This window comes from Alligator sinensis, unplaced genomic scaffold (genome assembly GCF_000455745.1).
Source record: "Alligator sinensis unplaced genomic scaffold, ASM45574v1 scaffold281_1, whole genome shotgun sequence".
Lineage (NCBI taxonomy): Eukaryota > Metazoa > Chordata > Crocodylia > Alligatoridae > Alligator > Alligator sinensis.
The window spans coordinates 881,844-889,822 of NW_005842306.1; the positions used below are offsets into that span (position 1 = coordinate 881,844).

Consider the following 7,979-nt stretch of genomic DNA (forward strand, 5'->3'; position numbering starts at 1 on the left):
GTGTCATGCCTGCAAGAAGGGCCACCTAGACAGGGTTTGCTGCTCGAAGGCCAGTTCTGGGAGACAAAAAGACTGCAGCAAATGTATTCACTCCCAAACCACTCACAAATTAGAGTCCTCCCCAGACCATGAGGTACAAAAACTATATTTGATTCCAAGTGTTGGTGTTGTTGAAACTCAGGGTTCTGAGATGATTACAACTGTAGTAATAAATGGAAAGAAGTGCAAAATGGAAGTAGACTCGGGTTTGGGAGTATCCCTCATAGATGAAAACACATTCTTCCAGTTGTCTCGGCACCCTCTCCCCAAGTTATTGAAACCTGCGTGTCGCCTGCATGACTACAGTGGACAGATTGTGGAAAATTTGGGTAGCTGCAGCATAGATGTCCAGTATGGATCTGTTAGACAGTGTCTATCCCTAAGTGTCACTAAGGGTTCCCGCAAAAGTCTCCGCGAAGAAAGTCTGGAAAGGCTTCCAAGGGAGTTTCCCCCAGGTATTCTCCAAGGAATTAGGAACTTACTCTGGTCCACCTGTGACGTTCCAAATGGATCCTGCAATAGCCCATTAGACCACAATTCCATGCAGCACCCAACGACTAGGGAGATGACAATCCAATTGCTCATGGATCCTTTTATTCATTAGCCAGAGCAAGCAGGGAGCAAACACCAGCACACATTGCTCACAACAGCTTTATTCAGAATGGAGACAGCTTTGGGTGAACTCCCTCACAGACACACAGCCTGTGAAACCGGGGAGCAGCCTTGAACAATAGTTCTTTCCACATTTATACACCTTGGTTCATGCTCATTAACATTTACTCCACCTTTGCCCCTCCTTTGGTTCCACCCATATCTCCTCCTATCTCAAGCTCTGCCTCTGTTTGCTGTTTACTTCAGTAGCATGAAATTACCTATGTAGTTCACTAATTTACATGTATTTTTGCTATGAACACATGTGTAAGACCTTGACTCCACTTCTTCAGTCAATGGGCAGACTTTGACCAAAACCTGGAAGCTTCTGGAGGCTTCTTCACCAATGGCCATTCACCTTTTCACATATGTTTATCTCGGATTCTGTTACCAGTTACATGTTGTTTTTCACATTCCAGTCTGTTTTTCAGTCCCATGTTGTACCATCTTCCACATTCCTAAGACTTCACCTCATTCACAGCACGCAGACTCATACAGACTCACTTGAAAATGGTTGACACAGTTAAAATGGTTGCTTAGCATAAGCAGATGGTTGGCTTAGCATAAGCATTCAGAAGCAAAATCTGCTTTACCTCCTAACGATACATATTTTACAACACTGCTATATTGTTAAGAAAATGCTTGCCTAAGCGTCTTGCAAAGTTACTTTTAATATATCATTCTGCCTTGTGGTTAGCAGCTCTGCTAGGCCACAGGTTATAGCCTTTTATTCAGTTCCAAATCTAATGCTCCCCAAGATCCAAATACTGTCACCCTAACAGCCCCTATCTGTATGAAGGTTTGGCATGTACCTTTCGCACTGAGGCTGAAAATTGATGCAGAATTAGTTTGGCTTATCGCGCAAGGGGTCCTCGAGCCAATTGTACATACAAGCTGGGCCACACCAATTGTTCCTGTTTTAAAACCTAATGGCAGTGTTTGTATCTGTGGGGATTACAAGTGCACTGTTAATAAAGCACTTAATCAGGACCCGCACCCAGTGCCTGCCATTAACAAGTTACTGCCTGTTCTTGTGGGAGGGGAGGCTTTTGCCAAACTTTACCTTGCTCAAGCCTATCAGAAATTGATAGTGGATGGCAAGGTTGCTGAGGCCCAAACAATAATTACACACTGGGGAGCGTTCTTTGTCAGCTGCCTCCAGTTTGGAATTTCTGTGGCACCAGGAATGTTCCACTGTTTCATGGAGAAAATGCTAGCAGGAATTCCCGGGGTTGTTCCATACTTCCATGTGTTGATAATGGAGCTGTCTAGACAGAAACTCACTGAGAGACTCAGAGAAGTTTTACAGAGATTCAATAAAGCAGGTATCAGAGTAAAAAGAAAATGTTAACTGGGAGTTTCCAGTATCAGCTTTCTGGGATATCAAATTGATGCTTCTGGCATGGCATTCACGCAGTTGAAGACAAGGTAAAAGCAATACATGATGCCCCTATACAAAAATGCAGACAGGATCTTCAAGCATCCTTAGGACTTCTCAATTTTTATGACATCTTCTTGAAAGACAAAGCCACCATAGCAGAGCCCCTTCATCACTTACTGCATAAAGGAGCTCAGTGGAAGTGGACTTGCCAGCACAACGAAGCCTTCCAGGGCGTCACAAAGTTGCTGACATCAGACCCTGTCCTCATTCACTATAATGAGCAGAAGCCACTGTCCATTACTTGTGATGCCTCGCCGTTTGGTGTTGGCACTGTCCTCAGTCACACATTGCCTGATGGCATGGACACACCTGTTGCTTTTTACTCAAGAACAATGACTTTAACTGAGAGGAACTATGCACCGATTTATAAAGATGCATTGGCAATCACTGCAGGAGTTAAACAATTTTACAATTATGTTTATGGCTGCAAATTCAAAATCCAAACGGACCACAAACCCCTTCTTCAAATTTTTTCTATGGACAAACCAACTCCTCTTATTTTGTCTCCCTGTATGCGGTGCTGGAGCAACATGCTAAATGAATATGACTATATACTCATGTACAAACCTGGGAAAATGATTGCAAATGCTGATGCATTGAGCCGCCTACCACTACAAATACCTGATTGCACTACTCCTCCATCAGTGGAAGTCCTCATGCTGAAATCCATGCCAGAAGCCCCTCTTCAGGTTGATCAGATATCAAGGATGACTGCAAAAGACCCTATCCTTGCCCACGTCCTCAACTGGGTGTGGAGGGGCTGGCCTGCAGACAAATTGGCTGAGGAATTTAGGCCATTTTCATCACATCAGCATGAGCTATCTGCCCACAAGTGTTGCCCCTTATGTGGAAATCGTGCCATAATTCCAGAAGCAGGACACCAAATCATACTGACAACACTGCACGGAGCACACCCAGGCATTGTGAGGATGAAAGCACTGGCTAGAAGTTATGTATGGTGGCCAGGTATGGTCAATGACAGAAAGAGTTGTGAGGGAGTACAGTATTTGTCAAGCAACCCATCATAATCCACCGAAGCCACCAGTATTCCCTTGGGAAATGACAAAGGAACCCTGGCCACACATCCACATTGATTTTTCTGGCTGTAAGAACTTCTTAATTTTTGTTGACTCGTACTCAAAATGGCTTGAAGTGATTAGTGTCTCAACTCTTACATCAACTGCCACTATAACAGCTCTCTGTCAGCTGTTTGCAACCCATGGGGTGCCCAACACTATCGTTTCTGATAATGGCAGTTGTCACAGGCCAGCTGGGCACTGTGAGTGTATTAATTTTATCACAGGCCAACTGGGCTGTTTGATTCAGTTTCAGATCGGGAGGCAAAGTTGGCAGTGAAATAAAGGCAAATTTATTATAGCTTACACACACACAACAGTTAACAGAAAGATAAATGCGATAAGCAGATAATGCAGTATTAAAGAGCTAATAGTAAATAATAACAACAGATAATAACAACAGATAGATAGATCAATTCTGTCGCAGACCAAGTGGGCACTGTGAGGGTATTAGCTACTGGGCTGTTCAAAACAACACATAGACAGACATGGGTTGGCAACTTATCAATAGTCCCTCAATGCCAGGTGCGTGCAAAGTGATTCCAGCGAAGTCAGGCATCCCCGATGATCAACGCTGTCAGAGGGATTACTGGGGAAGATCCCTTGATCAGGATCCGATCCTCACTCAAACCAAGAGTCTGGGGTCTGTATGTGGAACAAAAATGACCGTTCTGTTCCCTCCTTCCTGCTGGTTACCTGATGCACGTACTTTTTATACCTAGTCTTATGCTAATGTATTGGTTTCAGAGCCATTCATAATGTTGCCCTATAACTGTTACCCCATGGGATTGAAAGGTGTTAAAATTATCATAAAAGGTTACTACCCAGACTTGGGTTTATCCAATAAGCAAATTATGATGCAGCACCTTTAGGTTTGAAATTGACATTGCCCCGCCTAAGTGCCAACCCCTTCTAGGCTTCATTTGAATATGCTTTCTTGGGCTATGTTTTCTTGGAATGTGTTGGGTGTGCCAAGCAGTTAGATCCAGTTTTTATCACTAAGGCTGAACCCTGAGCAAAAAACCATTGGGTCTCCTAATCTTACAGCTACAGCTTGCCTATGGGGCCCAGTCAGTTCCACTAACAGTTAATTTATCATTTTGGTTAAACTTATGACAGACAAGTTACATTTTCAGTTTACAAACTTACAAGCCTATATTAACTAATATTACCTGTTTAGGCAAAATACCAAACGCCTCCAAGAAGCACATATTTATTGCTTATTAATCCCTCTGGTTCTGGCTGTTACAGGCAGTGCATTCACCTCAGTAGAGTTCCAAGATTTTGCCAGCCAGCACCTCATTCAAACTGTTACCATTGCACCTTGCAGGCCACAGGCTAACGGACAAGCCGAGCGAATGGTGCAGACTAGAAAAGATGCACTGAAAAGGATTGTTGTAGGAGACTGGCCTACCAGACTGGCCAGATTTCTGTTTGCTCAACATGTAATTCCTTGCCCTACAACAGGGTCCAACCCAGCAGAGCTTCTTATGGGTTGTTGTCTTAAGACATGCCTTGACCACGTTAACCCAGACCTTGTGAGAGACATGCAGTTTTGGAAAGAAAAGGAGTTGGACTCCGCATTGGCATCTGGTACCTTACATCTTTTCATTCCACAAGAGACTGTGTTTACTTGGAACTATGGGACAGGCCCACAGTGGATTCAATCTAAAATTGTAAGAGCCACAGGACCCATATCATATACAGTCCAGACTGGTGACGGACAAGTTTGGAGACGTTATGTGGACCAGCTGCGTGGGCATTCTCCTACTGATATCCCTACACCTGAGCAATCTCAAAGCACCAAGCTGCCACCGACAGACATGGATTAATTGGGGAAGTGCCTACCTGTTTCCACCAATGCAAACCCTTTTCCATCACAGTCAGAAGGAAGCGTCACTGTTGAGTCTCCAGATAGGGTGATGGGGTCATCATCTGCTGAGACTCCGCTGAATCCCTCACTGAGTCCGGCTCTATGGGAAGACCACAGCGGAAGCGGAGTCCTCCCAAATGGTTGGCTGACTATTCTGCCGGGGGGGGGGATGTTGTGTCTTATTGTGTTTTCCTTGCACTGTCCCTTGAAATCCAAACCCTCATATTCAGCACTGCAGGGTTCAGTTTGCTTGTGGCAGTTTTGCAGCACTGGGGACTCCATTGTCTCTGCCATAAGGAGCCAAAGGCATTCTTGGTTTCTTTCTCTCCACAGGACTGGACTGGGTCAAGTCAGAGGCAGAACAAATATAAATTCTGCATACATATATTGAAATGGAGATGCATGTGGCAGGTGGAACTGTCCCACATATCTCTCTTTTAAGGAGCAGTGTGGAGGGGTTCAGACCAGGAAGGGTTGTCTGCCTGCTTATTAATCATTCTCTATGGCTGCTTCTGTGTGTGAGTAGGGCTTTGGCCTAAGGTCTCTGACTCCTGTGCTCTGTGCCAGATGGGAGCCATTCTCTATGTCTGTTGAGGCACAGGGCTTGCAAAGTGGTTTGGCCCCTTGGAGAGAGGGTTCAAGTCAAATTTAACATGGAGCAGAATTTTCTAAATACTCAATTTCTTAAACTTTTGAGAGGAGACAGAACTCAACCAAAACAACCAAACCAAACCTCCCTGCTTTTGGGGGGCACTCAGTAGTTTCCCCCTATTTCTGTTGGCTCAGCAAGTACTGGCTTGTGAACCTCTTACAAGTTTAAAATGTCGCCACCAGATCTGGTAGCCTAATCTTAGCACCCATTGTACTTTAGTGACCAGTTGATGGTTTTTCTCTCCTCATTAATTTTGTTAGTACTCAGAGTCCCCAACAAAAATGCAAGAGGCCTCTTATGCTAGGCATAGCACAAGCATGTAGTAGGAGCTTGCAGCCTAAATTGACAAAGGTGGGAGGAAGACAGAAGAAATGACTTGCCCAAGGTCATAAAGCAGCTGTGCAGCAGTGAAGTACCACTTGGGGTTTCCTAACTGTTTGCTGGCCCCTCTGCTATGCCCCTCACTTACCTGGGGCATCAGACTTCCCTGCTCTCATTGCATTATGCTCTCTTGGCTCAGAAAGACCTAGATGGAAAAAGAATTTCAGAGATCCCTGGAGTGCTGCTTGTCCAGCAGCAGATGTTTTACAGCTAATGCTTAGACTTGCTTTGAAACTATGTGGTGAACTACTCACCTTCCTAGGTGTGAATAAACAGGAAGAGTGGGCTTTTATGCTTGGACATACTTTGATTTGAGCTGAGGAGCTGTTAATTTAATAAAGACAAGTGTTCAAGTATGTAGGCAGAATATCACTTGGGGATCTGCCTTCAGTTGTTTTTTGAATAGCAACTTGCTAAAACATTTTTCACATTAACAGTTTGGATGTCCTGTAGCTTGTCTGTACTTAGTAATTAAAAGTGCCTCGACACAGCAGAATTCTTAGCACGATGCAAGTACTCGGTGCAAGGGATGCCTCGCTATGGCGGGAAAAGCCTTGGTGCAGTGATCAGTTCCCGCCAAAACTAGCAGCTGCACTGTTTGGATGCATGCTACCGATTGGCTCATTGTAAATTATTCATACCCGGCGGCTAGCAATTGGCTCACTAGCTGTATAAAAGCTTGGGTAGTTTCCGCCCAAGCTGGAGAACTCCGCGTGTATGTTGGGAACGAGTTCCTCGTGTACCTTGGAGCAAAATTGGAGGCCTGATCAACCACCAACCACTCCCCGTCACCGACCGTCCCGATGTACCCCGCACCCTGCATGCTCGGAAAACATCAGTGTGCCACCCGGTTTCTTTCTTTTGCTTGTAACCTGTAACGGAGCGTGCCTACACTGTGTGCATCGACGCAAGTCCCTGTACATCAGTTTGTAAGTAAAGTTCTTTTCAATTCAACCAGTACGCATTTGTGCCTAATTCCACTCCATCGGTGCGGCCCCAATTCCGGCTATACTCGGCCCCCACATGGCATCATGAACAGGATCAGTATCCGGGAAAGACGCAATGTAATTGGAATTAGTTAGGAATTGCCCCTGGCGCAATGGGAACCGCCACGTGCAGAACTCCGTGGAGTTGAGTGCACACATCGCCTACCACCAAGTGGGCGGAACGGGTGGAAGACTCGTCAGCAGTTACCTCTCGCTCAAAGGAGAAGAGGAAACTGCAAAAGAGTGGGAAGTACATCTCTATCCCGGGGCGCTCGGATGTGTGATGGGAAGTGAGCGGGTTCTATTTAGACCCCGAGAGGAAGGGGGCACAAAACCCTTCGCCGGACCAAAGCCGAGCAAAGAAAGCACTGCCCTCAGCCAGGAGTTTGCCCGCTGCATGCGCTACGCGCAGGAGGGTGAAGAGCCGGTGCTGATTAATTTAACACTGGCGCCTGAGCTGAGAGACCCTGAGCTCAAAGGGGAAAATGTTAAATGCAATGTTCCTCATGATAACAACTTTGATGCGGGAAAAGGCAGACCTGGAAGCCCGACTGCTTGCCGTTCAGGCGGCTGAGCAGACAGCAACAGGAAAAAACCCCGGTCCCCCGCCATTTCAAGATGGTGTCGAGAGGGAAGGGAGCTGCCCGGAGGACCCAGAAGAGAAAGGCGGATCCTTCGACGGACGGGCGGAAGTTCAGTCAATGACTCTGCCCCATGAGGCTGCGTCGCTCCCGACTGCCCCGCCCTCACAGTACAGCAAGGGGGCAACGGAGAAACAGCTGTATCCGGTTCCCCTAACAGATGCAGCAACGTCTCAGATGGCCACACATCCTGTGGCAGCAAGAAGCCTCGTGATTGGTGTGCAGAGGAAAGCTTGTAT

General features: G+C 46.1%; 1 pseudogene; it reads left to right on the plus strand.

Moving 5' to 3' along the window:
- Positions 1-2,094: 2,094 nt before the first annotated feature.
- LOC112551044 lies at positions 2,095-5,039 on the plus strand (annotated as a pseudogene).
- The last annotated feature ends 2,940 nt before the right edge of the window (positions 5,040-7,979 follow it).